This window comes from Ursus maritimus, unplaced genomic scaffold, assembly GCF_017311325.1.
Source record: "Ursus maritimus isolate PB19 unplaced genomic scaffold, ASM1731132v1 scaffold_8, whole genome shotgun sequence".
NCBI lineage: Eukaryota > Metazoa > Chordata > Mammalia > Carnivora > Ursidae > Ursus > Ursus maritimus.
In genome coordinates, this window is record NW_024426996.1 from 6,723,358 (window position 1) to 6,742,872 (window position 19,515).

Below are 19,515 nucleotides of genomic sequence, written 5' to 3' on the forward strand. Positions count from 1 at the left end.
AGAAATTGAAATCATGTTAGTATAAATATCACATTTCTTTTCCACTGGGGGACCGTGCACTGTAAGAACAGCTTCAAAATGACAAAACCAGCTCCCTTATTTAAGAACACATAGTTTCAGCAGACATATCTTAAGCTCACGTTGTGCTTTGGGAGCTGTACCAATCTGCTTTAGACTATAATAGTACAAGAAAAAAAAAAACCATTCTAAATAATTGTCTATTTCTATCAATAATTTTTAAAGATTACATGTAGAGCATTAATGAGTAACTCATGACTATATGGATTGTATGGTGGCCAATTTAAAACAAATAAACAAAAATTGACACATTCAAAGAACTGTAGATCACTTCAATAGAACAGAGTGTCCTAGGTCACCATGCTTTCCTTCTCTATTATTGTCAAGTTCGATTTGCCAACAAGCCTCTGACAATAAACACAGAAATAAGTTTCAGGGTTAGTAAGCTAAATTACCACTGTGAGTAATGATATAATAATTTACCGATGAAGTTGAAACTGGTATAGAAAGAAATGAAAAAGAGTGACTCTTACTGAAGTCAATTTTACATATAAAAAGAGTACATATTTACCTGGGAAATTAATATATGAAATTATGTATGTTATTATGTCCCAACTATACAATGTGCAGTTCTAATCATCTTTATAGTAAAGCAGAAAACTAAAAAAAAAAAAAAAAATGACTGAAAAAAAGAGGAATAATATGAATGACCTATTTAGAATTTTTAAGACTATTCATTAACACAGATACTAATTTTCCAAGCAATAATACAGCAACAATCCGCTTATTAACTAAAAGGTTAATTTATTATCAAGTGTTCCCAGGCAGGGCTATAAAACAAAACTGTAACAGACTTTAGTGTAAATTTTACCACAGACATACCAATGTGTCAACAAAGGGTAGAGTGACCCAAGGTGAGAAAAAAATCCTATATTATCTTTAGGCAAAATTATTTGCCTTGACTTACAGAGGAAAACAAAACAAGTTACTTCATGATGGCCAAATGTATAATAAACAATTAAGACTGTAAATGATGTCTTGGTATAAACTTTATACATAGGTTGACACACACATACACATATACAAACACCAACTGTATTTATAAGGTATGTCCATCCATAGCAAATTAAGCTATCCTCTTTTACATCATTTCAGGTAACCATTTAGTGTACAAATACTAAGTTCTAATGATGCCAAAATATCTAGAATTTCCTTTCCTGCTTTAAATACCAAAGTTTTATACCACAGCAACCACTGTGAGTCTCTCAACCGAGCAACTTAAAATAGAGATGATAGCAAAAGATGCCAGTTTGGTAGACTCATTTCTCCCCTGAATGAAACTTACAGTTTAAGAAACAAGAACTCAAATGGAACAGTCACTTCCTGCTAAACTGGCAGCTCCTTGTCAATTTTCCTGCTAAGGTCACGAGCAGGGATGTGAGGGAGGGAATGGTGCTGTGTCTTACGCACAGGATGGAGAGCTGTTAACTTGGCTTGCAATGGAAGAAAATGATAACACCAATAGAAGTACTACAATTTGAAGAAGTTAAAAGACTTTTTTAGTTGTTTCTGAAATGATTTAAAAATAATAGGACTATTTCTGTCCACCCTACGATTCTGATATCTTCAACACTAATCCCAAATAATAAAATGCTCCTCATAGCACTGATTTTATTGACTTGTCTCGAGACTTTGAAAATCATTGTTCCTGAGCTCATTTTTCCACAAATGGATGCAAGTTGGGAAGGTCCTTGGTACCTGACCCTTACAGACTCACATCTATTACCACTTATGGCAAAAAGCATGATTTCTCTAATTGACAATGCTTTCTTAAAAGATGGACTTTGGCCAGAGCTAAGTTTAAATCATGACCCTATCACTTATTATCTAGGTGAGGTTAATCAAGCTACTTTACATTTTGAGGTCTCAGTTTCTTTATCCTAAAAAAAGAAATCAGAATAAGTCATTCAAAGGTATGTTAAAAGGATTAAACAAAATCATATTAGTTAAATTTCTTGGTAGAATGCCAGATATATATCTAGAAACCCCTGATAAATGGTAACTATTATTAATGCATAATTTCTCACACAGAATCATATTTTTATTAGGTCTGCTTTAATATAAGTAATATATTCAAATTCTCTTGTCTACGATAATTTCAGGGAGCATACAACTTGAATCCAAAAACATTCTAACATGTTCCAATCCTTAAATCACATTTAACAAAAGGAATCCTCACGCAATGTTGGTGGAGATGTAAATTGGTGGAGTCACTATGGAAAACAGTATGGAGGTTCTCAGAAAATTAAAAATAGAGATACCATATGATTCAACGATTCCAATACTAGGTATTTACCCAAAGAAAACAAAAAGACTAATTTGAAAAGATATATGCTTCTGTATGTTCACTGCAGCATTATTTAAAATAATCAAAATACAGAGGGTTAGTATTCAAAGAACCTAAACAACTCAATACCAAAAAAAAATAATCCAATTAAAAATGGGCAGAAGACATGATCAGATATTTCTCCAAAGAAGATGTACAGATGAACAACAAACACATGAAGAGATGATCAATATCACTCGTCATCAGGGAAATGCATATCAAAACCACAATAGGACATTATCTTCTACCTGTCAGAATGGCTAAAATCAAAAAGACAAGAAATAACCAGTGTTGGCAAGGATGCGGAGAAAAGGGAACCCATCTACACTCTTGGTGGGAATGCAAACTGGTGCAGCCACTGTGCAAAAGAGTATGGAGGTTCCTCAAAAATGAAAAACAGAATTACCATATGATCCAGTAATTTCATTATTGGGCATTTACTCGAAGTAGACAAAAACACTAATTTAAAAAGGTATATGCACTCCTATGTTTATTGCAGTATTATTTATATTAGTTAATTTATGAAAGTAGCCCAATGTACATCGATAGATGAATGAATAAAGAGGAGTTGGGGTGTGTGTGTATATACATATGTATGTATACATACAAACACATACACACACACATTTATACACACAATGGAATATTACTTAGCCATAAAAAAGAATGAAATCATGTCATTTTCAACAAAATGTATAGATTTATAGAGTATAATGCTAAGCAAAATAAGCCAGTCAGATAAAGACAAATACCATGATTTCATCATATATGGAATTTAAGAAACAAAACAGAAGAACAAAGGAAAAAGGGAGACAAACCAAAAAAGCAGACTCTTAACTATAGAGAACAAACTGATGGTTACCAGAGATGAGGTTGGTGGGGGGATGGGTGAAATAGGTGAAGGGGATTAAGAGTACACCTAACTTGGGGCACCTGGGTGGCTCAATCGGTTAAGCGTCCGATTCTTGATTTCAGCTCAGGTCATGATCTCAGGGTAGTGAGATTGAGCCCCACATTGGGCTTCACACTGGGCATTGAGCCTGCTTAAGATTCTCTCTCTCTGCTGCCCCCCTGTCCATGCTTGTGCTCTTTCTCTTAAAAAGGAAAGAAAAATAAAAGAGAGAGAGTAAAAAGACTACACTTATCCTGGTAAGTAATGAGTAATGTATAGAATTGTTGAATCACTATAGTGTACACCTGAAACTAATAACACTGTATGTTAACTATACTGAAATAAAAATAAAAATTTAAAATAAGTAAATAAAATAGCCAAGATATGGAAGCAACTTTGGTTTTCATGGATAGACAAATGTTAAAGGAAGATGTGGTATATGTGTGTACACACACACACAACCATTATGCAGCCATTAAAAAAAAAAAGATGAGATCTTGCCATTTACGAGATGCTATGGATGGACCTAGAGGGTATTATGCTAAGTGAATACTTAGCATACTTTCTCAGACTGAGAAAGATAAAACTATATGATTTCACTCATATGTGGAATCTAAAAAACAAAATAAATGAATAAATGAACAAAAAGAATCAGACCTATAAATACAGAGAACAAACTAGTGGCTGCCAGAGGGAATGGGGGTTGAGGGATAGGCAAAATGGGTGAAGGGGAGTGGAGGATACAGGCTTTCTGTTACAGAATGAATAAGTCACAGGAATAAAAGATAAAAGGCATAGCATAGGGAGCACAGTCAATGATACTGTAATAGTGTCGTACGGTGACAGATGGTAGCTACACTTCTGGTGAGTATAGCATAAAGCACAGAGAAGTTGAATCACTATATATACCTGAAACTAATACAACATTGTGTGTCAACTATACTTAAATAAAAAAATTTTTAAAAAACATGAACTTTTGTTCGATAGAGATAAAATTTCAAATGCCATATAAATTAAGAGGTAATAAAAGATTTAAATTTGTACCACAGAAATACAAGATAAAGGTGACTTCACAAAAAGTGGGAAAGGGGAATAATGATTCAACAAAAAAACTGAAGTCCTTGTGTATCATAGCATTAACAGTTAAATAAATTAAACCATAAAATCTAGAAAAATATTTTTCCTATTTCTGGATAGAAAAGAGTTTTCTAAGTTTCAAAGGAGATGGAGAAAATATTGATTAGATTTAATAAAGAGATTTCAAAACATACTTAAGTTTCAAAACATAAAAGAAAAACAAAAAGTAACAAAAGCCTATGAAAACAGTTACAACTAATAGAACTTTAAAGAATCAAGATCTTTTGATTCTTTTTAAAAAAAAGCACTCTTCTAAATCAGTAAGAGAAATACAGCCTCTGATAAAAAAGAATAAGTATATAAATAGAGCAATGATAAAGAATAAAATGTTAATAATGAATAATTTCTTCAGATTTAAGTTCACTAGTAATTAAAAATAAAAAATTACCACTTTCCCATTTTAGGAAAGATTTTAAAATTATAAATCTCTTAACGGGCAAGTGTGAAAAGATACATAATATTTATTTGAAGTAGAAAGTATCAATCCAATGGAAAATGTTCACTAAGGGGTAATCAGACTTTTTTCAGATTGGGGAGGTGGGTAGAGATGGTCACTTTTATTTTGCTGTGAAGGAACTGAAAAGAGAAATCATAGGCTGAGGATTGGAACAACCTTCAAGTATATACTCAAGAACTCTTTCATCCGTAAGTATATAAGTGATTTTTTCCAGAAACTTTATTAAAAAGAATGGAAGGGCCCAAAGAACCCTAATTTCTCTGGAAGTGCAGGGGACAGGAATAGAGGAGCAAAGTCTTACTGGAAAATGAGGTGACCAAAATAGCTTGTTTGCCCCACCCTTTAATTGTTTATATATTTTTTAAAGCCCTAGATAAAAGTCAATGTAATGTGGAAAATCAAGTCTCCTTCTTTTGGAGTTTGTTTGTTGGTTTTGTTTGTTTGTTAGAAAGGGAGGGGGGAGGGGTAAGGGGAGGGGGAGAGAGAGAATCTTAAGCGGGGCTGGATCTCCTGACCCTGAGATCAGGAACAGAGCCTAAATCAGGAGTCCAACACTTAACCACTTAACCGACTGAGCCACCCAGGCACCCTGGTTCTTTTGTTTTAATCAAGATTTTTCCAACTGTAATTTAGAACAAACAACTTAAAAATGAAGTTATAAAACAAAATATAACCATATATTTCCTGTTAGAATCCTTTAGATATAATCAAAGTATAAAAATTTGTTTTTGCAGTTTCTGTCTTTTGCTTCAGGATTATCTGCCATGTTGTACTGAAAAGAAGAATAGTTATGGGGGAAAATCTGGTGGGACAACCAAAGACAATGGGAGAAATCAGGAAAGCTAGAAAGGATATCTGCCATTTAAAATATAGGGAGCCTGGGTGGCTCAGTCAGTTACGCATCTGCCTTCAGCTCAGGTCATGATCCCAGGGGTCTTGGGATTGAACCCCTCCTCTAGCTCCCTGCTCAGTGGGGAGCCTTCTTCTCCCTCTCCCTCTGCCCCTCCACCCTGCTCATGCTCTATTTCTCTCTCAAATATAAATAAGATGTTTAAAAATAATAATAATAAAATACACACACATATGTATAAGCTATGGTTATGAGTGGAAAAATACTATATCCCACCAGTAATTATTAGCTTCAACTTTCAGGAGTTATGCAATAATGCAAAGGAGTCTAATACAATACAAAACACAGAGATATGACAGCTTAGGCTTTAGATGCAATATACAGAATAACAATAAAGCAGATTAGACGTGGACCAGAAGAGCCACAGTGATAAAATACTGGCCTTATAATTGCACATTTCTTTTTTCTTTTTAATCAAAATCTTAACGAGCCACTTTAAAAGCTAATGTTTGATACATTGCATTACTTCTTTGTACCACATTCACCCATATCTATAAAATGAAATAGGTAAAGTAGAAGAGCTTTAAGTTTCAACTTTGTGATTAATTTATTCTTCTGTTCTCATGTTCTATGAATTCTATGCCATGCATAGCTATAGAAAAACTGACTGGAAAGGTAAGCTGCTAAAAATAATAAAGTAAGACTTTAATATACCGGTAAAATCCTTTACTCCTCACTCCAACCATAAACTTTTTCAATCTCTTTGATGGGGTGGGGGTATTTTCTGCTTCTATTGGCTTGTTTTGCCATAATCTTTTAATACTGAGGCAAGCTCCTGGGTTTCTCTCATCACTGGCTGACAGGAAGTAAGTACATTTCTGTGTCCATGACAAAAAAACCACACACACACACACACACACACACACACACACACACGGCCTTTCAGTTTTACAATACTAAGATTATTTGATACACTAGTGAGACATATAATTTATAATCATAACCCTCGAGACACCTTCTCTCATACCTATTTAACTACAGGAAAGGTATATGGGCAAAATATATCTGAAGAGAAATTCCAGACTGAATTTTGGTCCATTTCAAACAATTAAAAGTCTTCCAAATGTTCTTATGAAAATATCAATCTTATTTTCATTCCTAAGACAGATACAATTCAAGGTTAAACAAACAAAAGAGTCATATTCAATGTGTGGAAGAGATTTATAAGATTTCCACAGTAGTGGAAACTGCTAGTTGTGTATACTAAGACGTAAAAATCAAAATAAGAAAAGTTGTGAATTACTCTAAATTGTCCATAAAGTTTTATATTTGTTTCTGATACACAAAATATTTCATATACAAAATAAGTATTCCATGTATGGTGAGGAAATAAAACACAAAGACAAAATAAATTTTATTTTTATTGACTATCAAAAGTAAAAGAAACAGCTGCTATTTCTCAACTACTTTTTTAAACATTGACATTCTTTTCTTTCAACATTTCTGTTTTGAGAAGCAAAGCCTTCTGACTGAAATGGAATATCACCCTTCAGGTTTGAAAATTTTTAAGCCACAACTTTCTGTTATTTCCTGAAATCACTATCTCTAAAACAGAAGATAAAATTAGGAAGTACCTTCATCAGTCACACTGAGAGCCATTCTACTCTGTAATTTTCTAGGATACAGGAAGATGGACCCAGTCTCTCCAAATATTCTCTCTGGGCTTTTTGAAAGGTGTAACACCGTCTTCAGCTTGCTAGGACATCATTTAATGTAACATAGGAATTCATGTGAAAGCAGCAACTAGCTGATTTCATTGATAGATTTCATCAAATTAAACAACATCTTTGAGCTATATATCCTGAATTTTTATGTGCTAACCAATATAATTTTGGACTTTTATTATTCAAATATAACTTTATGGGTTCAAAGGATATCTACTTGCACGGATAAACACCCATACACACACTGCTGTGACTGGTGGTAGTAAGAGAAACAAAATAACTTTTTAAAACATTGCTAGTCTTGGGACACCTGGGTAGCTCAGTCAGTTAAGTGTCTGCCTTCAGCTCGGGTCATGATCCCAGGGTCCTGGGATCAAGCTCAGGCTCTCTGCAGGGAGCCTGCTTCTCTCTCTCCCCCTCCTCCCTGCTCGTGCTCTCTCTCTCTCTCTGTCAAATAAATAAATAAAATCTTTAAATAAATAAATAAATAAATAAATAAATAAATAAATAAAACATTGCCAGTCTTTCAAAAGCCTTTACCATTTACTTGAGGGGCTTTCCTTCAATGCAATTAATCAAAGTTCTGAAATGCATTAATATAAGAAAGTCTGTAAAGAAAAGTGAGTTTAAAATAAATATAGTTAAGTTTTTCTTTAGTTCAAGTTCTTGAGTATCTATTGAATGCTAGGTCTTGGAGGAACATCAAAGAATGAGTTACAAGTAGCTTATAACTTCATGTGGATAAGGAAGCACAAAACATTATATAAGACTTTGTAAAGTGCCGTGACAAGAGGTCTACACCGGAGGCCACACCAAAGAAGCTGACAGTGGACCAGCAGGGTGCCTGAAAGGGATGCCTTCACTGAGGCTGAAAGGCAAAGATCAGGAAGAAGGTTTTCAAGACAGAAGCAACATAAACAACTCCAGAGAGGAGTAAAACAGTACAGATTGTTTTGAGAAATACAAGATGTTCGATATTGCTGGAGCATGAAACAGAGTGAAGGGGGAACTCTCATGGGTAAGCACGAGTGGGATGGAAAACAACCCAGAAGGATAGCAGAAGACCAATACAGAACAAAAGTAGCAGCTCAATCAAGAAGAATCTCACTGTAAAAAGAGGACTGACCTTTATCTATGAGAAATAGAGAGCCAGGAATGAGAGGGCTTTAGCAGGAAAGCAAAGTGTTCCCTGGGGTGGGAGACTGATCCTTCTAAGGGTAATGTGGCAGAGCCACTGGAAGTATAGGAGGTTAATATTAGTATTTCAAGCTAAATTCACTCATCTTACTTCAACAGACAGTTAACACATGATACAAAAGGTCTTATATTCTGTTTACCGTCCCCCCTTTCTTCTTCCCTTTCTTCTCCTACCGATCGTCCTACTTCTTATGTTCCATAAATGAGTGAACAGAAGGGGGAATGAACTATGAGAGACTATGGACTCTGGGAAACAAACTGAGAGCTTCAGAGGGGAGGGGGGTGAGGGAATGGGATAGACCGGTGATGTGTATTAAGGAGGGCACGTACTGCATGGTGCACTGGGTGTTATATGCAACTAATGAATCATGCAACTTTACATCAAAAACTAGGGATGTAAATAGTTGTTCATAAATATGGTAAGTAACCACTATCAGAATTGACATTAAAGCCAAAAATAATATTGAGAAGGTATCTCAAGTCTTAAAATGCTTGACCAGCCTTCAACCAAAATACATTCCATTTAAGACACTGTCAACCAATGTCACAATTTTCTCTTTGCTTTCTTGTTTAAAGGGACAATTTTCTTTTGTTGTACTAATTTTATTTGGCCCGCTTTCTGCCCACAGTTTCCACAGGGTATTTCAGAAACAAGATACCAAAAGGAATAAAAATAAAATCAGAAAAAAAAAAACTGTAAGAAAGTAATATCATGTATTTATACAACATATAAAGTAAACAAAAGATACTGAATAAAGAACTGAAATTATAATCTTGATTATAATTACCCAAAGGCAGTAACAAAGAAAAATTTAATTGAGGAATGCCCATTCTAGATCAATCACAGCTGCATTTTCAAAATAACATACTGTTGTCCAAAACCTAAATCAAACCCATTAAGAAACTGGTAGGCAGAACTTGAAAAGGACAAAGAAAAAGCTTGATTCAGAGGCTAAAACAAGCATTAAATGAATGTTAAAATACAGTTTAAATTTAGATGTGAGATTACCCTTAAGGCATTTCTGAATTAATAGAACTGATTTTGAAACATTTTGCATTATTTGGGAAATCACATGAGATTCAATAAAAGTGATATTCTATAATTGGCTTCCTAAGATATTTACTTTACATTTAGACCTATTCCACCTGCTGTTTTGGATGTGGTTTATTCTATTTTAGAATGAGCTGATTTCTGAATACTAGCCCTAACACAAAATGTGTGCCAGAGTATTAGCTTTTCCTTGTATCTTTTTTGGCCTACAGTTTAAGCTCTGTAAGAGAACTGAGTATTATCTTTGTTTTTAACTCAAACGTGTAATACAGAAAATCCCTTCGGAACTATAATCAGCTTCTATAACCCAACCTAAAAATTTTAAATATCATGCTACCGCTTATAGTGCCATAATTTAAAAACCAATGACAGGGAAGCTTTCACTACGTCAGTAGATAAGTTTCACCTAGTTAACGCCCTACTTCCAGCAAAGCAATAGTTACTTTCCATGCCATGTGTAGTAGACATAAACCACAGAAGTTTATAAATTGTGTGGGTGTTCTACATCAGAAAATAATGGAAAACAAACTCTTTCTGTCCTCTTCAGCACCTCTGCTTTTAATATTAACCTGGGATATACAAAACAATGACAAATAAATGAACATCCCACAGCACGGTGAACATGCAGAGAAACATGTCAAAGTGCTAAATGTGATGAAAGGAAAACAAACTACCTATGTCAGCAAGACATGGTCGTTTAATGACTTCAGTAGGGAATCGCTTTCTGTAAAGAACCAACTAGCAAGTCCCTTGGAGAGATAAACTCTCCCCAACACTAATCTGCATCTTGGATTCCGAATTCTCACTTCTCACCACTCCCTGTTCTCTCTGTTCCCAAAGCTAGTCCTTGATTCACTTTCATGCACTGTCAGAGGTCCTGGGCTTGCTTTTAAAAAGAACCCATGTTGCTCACGTTCACGGCGTCTACACTGACAAGCCTACCACATCTTCACACGTTCATCTGGACTTTTCCCCTATTCCATTTCTGCACCACTCACGACTGTAAACTCAGTCATATAGCCCTGCTTTAATCCTGATACAAAAGCACACAAGACTTTACCCATCAGAAGACTTCGAGTTCGTCGGAAGGAAGAAACAGAAAGCTGCTGATGGGACACAACACGAAATCAGTGGTAGAGCACCTTTCCCCACCCCCGTATCTCAGTGTGCCCTGAAGGCACACAGCATTCTCCAGAGCAGTGCAGAAAACTGCACGACCACCAAGAACATTCTTAAACAGCAGGCAGCCCCTCCTTGATAGCTTTAACATGCCACACAGCCCTTTGCTCGCCAGCGCAGAGCAGCCAACAGGGACAGAGAGTTCACGAGGAACAGTGAGACTGAACTGGCTAATTACTTACCTTCTCACTTAGGGCAGGCTTGCTCGTTTAACTTTTTGTTTCCTCTCTTGTCATAGCTCAGCGGTGAATGGTTATGATTCAGCAGAAGTTTGAACCTGACAGTGAAAAAGAATTTTTTAAGCAAAAATATTGGAGATTACTGTTCTCCCCACTGCAGTCTGTCTTTCCTTGCCCTCTGTGTGCGTGTTTCTCTCCGGTTTTCTCTCTGCAAGGCAGCTACGTAGTGGTCTATAAATATTGACCCTGACACTTGCTCAGTGCTTTAGTTGCTCATGGCACAGGTCTGTGTTACTGAACACCGTGGTAATACTCCGGCAAAGTTCTCAGCTGCTCAGACAAAGCTGTGGATTGGCTCACTACCCAGCAACCCTGTGCCTGCCTGGAAATACCATTTTGCTGCCAGCTTTACAGATGCTATGGGCCTTTCCTGAGGCCCGAATCAGGCACAGAAGGGCAATTATGAGGTTTGTCTGAAGAAATAGCTTTTCTCAAGCAGGTGAAGAAAAGGGGGAGGGGGGGCTGGGTGAAGTGAAAGACAAGAAAGGAAACATTTGCCTTTGTTTTGGCCAAACAACATCACCTCAAGCCCTTTATAAAAGTTATACCTAAATTTCATTCAATCAAGCTTTATAAAACTGAACTATTGCATGTTATGAGTGGCCAAAACACAGAGGCAAGCATTTTTACAATTGTTTTTGATTTTGCTTCTCTTTGGGTAAGGCTGCTGTAACTGAGTACTTGGTCGCAAAGAAATGTTTCAACACAGATGAGTTCATCTCCAGAATGACAGAAAGGCACTGAAAAGTATAATATTAATCAGATCAAATTATATATTTGGTGAAAGAGGCTAAAATATAATCTGAAAATTATATGACTCAACATATTAGCTACTTCTAAATTTTCGATCATGACAATTTGAATTATTTTAGTTTATTTTTTTAGTGTAAGGATAAAACCTAAGCCGTGACGCTATATATTTTGCAGGTGATACATACAAGGTCTGCACTATCTGTATATACCACATATAATGTCCACAGTATGAATGATTAGAAAATAAATCAAGTCCATATTTTCTATCCTTCTTGCCTAGAATAATTATATGTTTGCTCTACTGAAAGTTTGTGTCTTGACAGTAAATCAAGAGTAAAGAAAACCTTAGAAATAATCTGGTCACTTACTCATTTTACAGATAAGAAAACCAACCCCTCAGGCTGGTTAACTTATCCACGGTCACATGGCAAGCTTGCAGCAGAGCCAAACCTGGAGTCTGCCCTACTGCTCCCAGTCTGTGCTCCTTCTATTACAAGAGTGATCGTTAAACTCATTCTTATGTTCAAAATCCTATCTTCGTGTGACATTTTACTAAAAACCTTGCCAGGCAGGGCAAATATTATAGCCAGAAAATTAACTAACATAAAACAAAAGTAGTCTTTTACAGTTTGACTCCCTGAAAAAAGTTATGTGCAAGAATTCACTTTCTAACAATGAAAATCCACCCTTGTTTCATTCAATAATTAATATTTGCCCAACTAATTAACTTATTCCCAGAAGAGGTATACAGCTAACTGCTGAGGAGGCAAAGATAAAACATAGTTCCTACTCTCAGAGTCCTTACAGTCCAATATCAGAGAAAAACAAGCTAATGACAAAACTGTGTTCATGGGACGACAGAGACTAGCAGAGTGTAAGAAGTACTGGAGCCCAGGCATCGCATCCAATATGAAGGGGGGGTTCCAGGGGAATTCAATCAAGACTTCTGTACATTATAGCAAGGGTGAGAGGCAGTGAGGCAAAGATGGGAAAGAATGATACAGCAACGACAAACAGGCAGGAAAAAGCATGGTATAGAACTTCAAGTAGTTTTTCTTGCTGGAGCATACAATGTGGAGCAGGAAATGGTTAATTTTTTTTTAAAGGACTAGAAGGATAAAAGTGATGAAAGGTTTTATATACCAGGTTTAAAAACATGGGTTTTATACATCATGCTAGCAGTCTTCAACTATTTCTGCTTATAGACCCTTGAAAGACCTTTAAATTATGGAACTACTCACACATTAGCAAGTTAACATTGACAATTTTTCATCTGTGGTAAAATAGGTACCTGCAGAGAATTTAATTTCTACCCTATTGAAATACTGACAATTTAAGGTAAAACTTATAAAAATACTCAATGGACTCTAAATCCACAGTAATTTAAGAAAACTATTATCTATTTAAATAATAAACTTTTGGGGGGGGAAGGGAGTGAGAGCATGAATCGGGGGTGGGGTAGAGGGAGAGAGAATCTCAAGCAGACTCCCACTGAGTTCAGAGCCCTACATGGGACTCAGTCTCACAATGAGATCATGACCTGAGCTGAAATCAAGAGTCGGACACTTGACCAACTGTCACCCCAAGTGCCCCAATAAATTCTTCTTCTAACAGCTGAAAATTCTACATTACTATTTTATTTTCCTGACCTTTATTGCAATCTCATTCTCTCATATAATTTTTATGCAAAATATTTCATAATTAAGTTTTTCATTGTTTACTCTATCATACTTCTCTGCAACAAAAATTTAAGGCATTAATTGAAATTTTTAAATTGTTAAATTTTCTATGACTGTGGGGCAATGTACCATAGTAGGATTTGGGATGGATGAAAGTGTGCCTTTCTTTTGTAAAGTAAGAGAAAGATTGTTATGAATAAAGCATTGCTCTTAGTCAGATCAATATTAATAAAGAGTTTATGTGGAAGTTGAAAATCTGTACAATGACTCCATTAAAACCATCCATTCAAATGCTCAGAGAAACAAACCCGTCTGAAAAAGCTATATCCTGTGTGATTCCAACTATATGACATTCGGGGCAAGGCAAAAACTGTAGAGACAATTAAAAGATCAGTGGTCACCAGAAGTTTGGGGTGGGGTAGAGGATGAGCAGATGAAGCACAGGGGACTTCAAGGCAGTGGAACTATTCTGTACGATATGTACCGGTAGCTGCATGGCATTACGCATTTGGCAAAACCCATAAAACTGTACGACACAAAGACAGAGGCCTAATAAAAACTATGGACCAGTTAAATCCCTTCCCTTGTCTTCCTGAAAGCATGTGTTCTAGAGAAAATGTTATTATTATTTATTTAGCAATTACCATCTAATAGGAGCCTTAGAAATACAAACTTTAACACTAGAAATGACCCTAATACATGGGTATGCTTTCGCCTTTTTTTTAAGATAAAGAAAATGAGGCTTCCAGTTATTAGGTAGATTATCTGAAGTCATCTAACTGATCCATAGGTCTGGGATTCAGCTCAAACCTGTCTGACTGGACTACAGTAGCACATACTGCCTTCCTATCAATCACTTAAGTGAGACTGGGCAGAGGCTGCCCAGGTCAGGCAAGGAAGTGGCTAAGCAGTACCTTCAGAAAGTCAGAAAGCAATGAAAGAATCACATGTTGCCCTTCTATCAAGGAACTGCTAGAATATTGAGTATTAAAGGGTAACAAAAAAAAGAGATTAGCAGAGCAATCAGTGAAAGTCAGTGGACAAAATCAAAATAATTGTTATGTGCTAGTAAGAAGAACTTAAAGGGCTTTATCTTTAATTTGACTGAAGGGTAAGGAAACCATGAAGAATCAAAGGTATGAAGACTCAATGTTAATGGTCTGTTCTTCCCAACTTTATCTAAGGATTCAGTGCAATCCCAATCAGGACATTATTTTGTGGCTATGGACAACCTGATACTAAAGTTTATATGGAGAAGCAAAAACCCAGGATAGTCAAGACCAACAATGAAGGAGAACAAAGGTAGAGGACTGACACTACCCAATATCAAGACTTACTAGAATGCTACAGTAATCAAGACAATGTGATGTTGGAGAAAGAATAAACAAACAGATTAATGGAAGAGAACAGCAAACCCAGAAACAGACTCGCAAAAGTACAGTCAACTGATCTTTGACAGAGGGACAAAGTCAGTATAATGTAGCAAAGATAGTCTTTTCAACAAATGGTGCTAGAACAATTGGACATCCATATCCAAGAAAAAAAAAAAGAAGAAGAAGAAGAAGAAGAAGAATCAAAACAAAGGCCTTATACCTATCACAAAAATTAACGCAGACCTAAATGTAAATAAACGCAAAATTATAACACTCATGGAAGGTAGAATAAGAGAAAACCTAGTTTACCTTGGGTATGGCAGTGACTTTTAGATATAACACTGAAGGCACAATGCATCAAAAAAAGAATTGATAAGCTGGATTTCATTAAAATTAAAAACTCTGCAGAACACAATATCAAGAGAATGAGAAGATAAGCCATAGACTAGGAGAAAATATTTGCAAAAGACACATCTCATAAAGGACTATTAACCAAAATTTATAAGAAATCCTATAATTCAGCAATAAGTAAACAAACCCATTTTAAAAATGGGCCAAAGACCTTAACAGACACCTCACTGAAGAAGATACACAGATTGCAAATAAACATATAAAAAAAGGTGCTCCATACCATGTATCATCAGGAAAATTCAAATTAAAACAACGAGATACCACTCTACATGTATTAGAATGCCCAAAATCTGGGATACTGACAACACCAAATGCTAATGAGGATGCAGAACCAAGGAAACTTTCATTCATTGCTGGTGAGAATACAAAATGGTACAGCTACTTTGTAAGACAGTTTGGGGGTTCCTTACAAAACTAAACATACTCTTACCACAAGACCCAGCAATCCCACTCCTTGGTATTTACCCACAGGAGTTGAAAACGTATGTCCACACAAAAATCTTCACAGGATGTTTTCGGAGCTTTATTCATAATTTCCAAAACTTGGAAAAAAATCAAGATGAGCAGATAAACTGTGGTACCTTGAAACAAGGGAACATGATTGATTCAGTGCTAGAAGGAAATGAGCTATCAACCTTAAATGCGTATTACTAAGTGAAAGAAGTCAATCTCAAAAGGCTACATACTATATATACCTACCTATATGACATTCTGGAAAAGGCCAAACTGTGGAGGAAGGGGTGGAGGAGGGATGAAGAGGTGGAGCAAAAAGGATTTTTAGGGCAGAAAAAATGCTGTGTATGACTTTATAATGGTGGATACATGTCATTACACATATGTTCAAGCCAACAGAATGCCCAACACCAAGACTGAACTGTAAACTATGGACTTTGGTAATTGTGATGTGTCAACGTAGGTTCATCAATTGTAACAAAGGACTACTCTGGGGGGGAATGTTGATAATGGACAAGGGTATACATGCATGGAAGCAGAGGACAGATGGAAAATCTCTGTTCTTTTCATTTTGCTATGAACCTTACTTATACTGCTCTCAAAAAATCAAGCCTTGAAAACGTCAAAGGTGGCTCCTCTCTTGGGTAAATGAGTCTTTGCCAAGATAGAGGTTATAGAAAGAAAGAGCAACTTTGGAATAGGGAGCTGAGAAGTGAGGATGTTTAGTCTTTGAACATGATGAATTGTGTTACAGCCAAGTGAACATGGTCAGTAAGCACTTAAATATACTGATCTATAACATAGGAGAGGTGAAGATTGTATCAATTCAGTAGCCTTCCATTCATGTCTTCCTGCTTGAAAATTTCACCATTAGCCTATTCTCACACAGAAGCCAAAGCAGTCATTTAAAAATATGAGAAACAAACTGAGGGCCTCAGAGGGGAGGGGGGTGGGGGAATGGGATAGACCGGTGATGGGTAGTAAGGAGGGCACGTATTGCATGGTGCACTGAGTGTTATACACAACTAATGAATCATCGAGCCTTACATCGGAAACCGGGGATGTACTGTATGGTGACTAACATAATATAATAAAAAATCATTAAAAAATAAAATAAAATAAAAATATCAGATAATAGGGGTGCCTGGGTGACTCAGTTGGTTGAGTGTCAAGACTCTTGATCTCAGCTCTCGTCTTGAGCTCAAGGTTGAGTTCAAGACCCACATTAGGCTCTACATTGGCTATGGAGCCTACTTTTAAAAATATATATATTTATATTTATATTATATATATATATATTTATATATATTCATCTTCTCAAAAGAGGATAAAGCCCAAGTTCTTTTTTTTTAATTTTTTAAAAGATTTTATTTATCTATTTGAGAAAGAGAGAGACAGAGTGTAATGAGCCAGGGAAGGAACAGAGTGAAAGGGAGAAGAAGACTTCCTGCAGAGCAGGAAGCCCAATGTGGGGCTTGATCCTAGGACCCCAGAATCATGACCTGAGCTGAAGGCAGATGCTTAACCAACTGAGCCATCCAGGCATCCCTGAAGCCCAATTCTTTTTTTTTTTTTTTTTTTTTATTAATAATGATTTTTTATTATATTATGTTAGTCACCATACAGTACATCCCCGGTTTTCGATGTAAGGCTCGATGATTCATTAGTTGTGTATAACACCCAGTGCACCATGCAATATGTGCCCTCCTTACTACCCATCACCGGTCTATCCCATTCCCCACCCCCTCTGAAGTCCTCAGTTTGTTTCTCATAGTCCATAGTCTCTCATGTTTCATTCCCCCTTCTGATTACCCCCCCTTTCTTTATCCCTTTCTTCCCCTACTGATCATTCTAGTTCTTATGTTCCATAGATGAGAGAAATCATATGATAGTTGTCTTTCTCTGCTTGACTTATTTCACTAAGCATTATCTCCTCCAGTGCCGTCCATGTTGTAGCAAATGTTGAGAACTCGTTCTTTCTGATAGCTGAGTAATATTCCATTGTATATATGGACCACAACTTCTTAATCCAGTCATCTGTTGCAGTGAAGCCCAATTCTTATAATGATCCATAAAGTCCTATATGATCTGCCCCTCATTCTGTCTCTGACAACATCGGCTATAGTCCCCTTGATTTTCACGACTCCAACTACTTGTTCTCCTACTACTCCTTAATTGTGCCTGACAAGTTTGCCCTTGGTTTCCTCCTATTTGCTATTCCCACCCTGGTATGTTCTTCTTGCCGACAGCTTCATGGCTAAATGGTTCACCCCCTTCAAGCCACTGTTCAAATGGCACCTTCTCAGTGAAGCCTAACACCACCATACCATTTAAAATTGTAAACTTCCTTCTTTCTTATTCTTGTCTCTTGTCTCTTCCAATAGAATTGAAGTTCAATGACAACACAGATTTCATGTGCCTAAAATGAGTCTCACATGTAATAAATGCACAATAAATTGTTGTATAAACAACCAAAACAGACATCTGTGAGCCATATGCCAACATATGTGGTTCCGGAAGTCGATAATAGTAAGTTAACCCCAAACCAACATTTGAAAGGTGGATCAAGGAAGAGAAGCCCAAAAAGTCTGTGAAATGATGATGAATGTAAGGAGAACAATGAGAAAAGGGGTGAAGGAGGATGGAGTAGTAGGGAGGGAGTGGTTGACAATGTCAAACGCCATGGGAAGATCAAATATGGAAGGGATTGAAAAGAGCCCATGATACACAATGTTCAGAAAGTTCTCAGATACTAAAGATTTCTGAATGGTACATTTTAAAAGGGTGAATTTTATGGTATATGAATTCCATTTCAGCAAAGCAGGCGTTGATAAGAAAACAGAGAGCTCTAGCGGCTGAGCTGTTTCCACTGGAGGTGGGAGGTCAGCAAATGAGGGCGACATGGAATCGAAGCTCTCTTTCAAAACTCTGGCCATGAAGGAAAGGTAAAGATGAGGATGATGACTGAACACCACAAACGAACGATAACTCATTACAACGTAAAAGTTCAGTGAGTGTTTTGAAGTCAAGCTGACTTGAGTTTTTGTCTTTCTCAAGTTACATTGTAAGTTATACAACCTAAGTTTCCTCATCAATAAAATGGGACTTCATCCTGGGTCTTAAGAAGAACTTAAGAACTACTTAAAAAATAAAAAAATAAAGTAATAAAATAAAATCAGTACCTGTGTTACTGGATATTACTACTTCATTTTCTTTGTATGGTTGAATAATATTTCATTGTATAGACACACCACATTTTCTTTATCCACTCATCAGCTGGCGAACATTTGCATTGTTTCCACTTATGAGTTATTATGAATAAGGCTGTGAACTTCCATGCACATGCTTTTACGAGAACACATGTTTTCATTAGTCTTGGATAAATACCTAGGAGTGAAATCGCTAGGTAATATGGTAATTTCATGTCTAACATTTTTTTTTTTTAAGATTTTATTTATTTGACAGAGAGAGACAGCCAGCGAGAGAGGGAACACAAGCAGGGGGAGTGGGAGAGGAAGAAGCAGGCTCCTAGCAGGGGAGCCTGATGCGGGGTTCGATCCCAGAATGCTGGGATCACACCCTGAGCCAAAGGCAGATGCTTAACGACTGCGCCACCCAGGCGCCCCTCATGTCTAACATTTTAAAGAGCTGTCAAACTGTTTTCCAAAGTGGCTGCACCATTTTGTATCCTTACCAGCAATGTATGAGGTTCCAAT

General features: G+C 36.4%; 1 protein-coding gene across 1 annotated transcript in view; it reads right to left on the bottom strand.

Moving 5' to 3' along the window:
* The window catches only part of BMPR1B (bone morphogenetic protein receptor type 1B), a 147,844-nt gene extending 136,682 nt beyond the window's left edge, over positions 1-11,162 (bottom strand). The window contains exon 1 of the mRNA XM_040625396.1: positions 11,074-11,162. The gene's annotated coding sequence lies outside the window, so the exon portion shown is untranslated. The remainder of the gene's footprint in view (positions 1-11,073) is intronic.
* Positions 11,163-19,515: the final 8,353 nt, after the last annotated feature.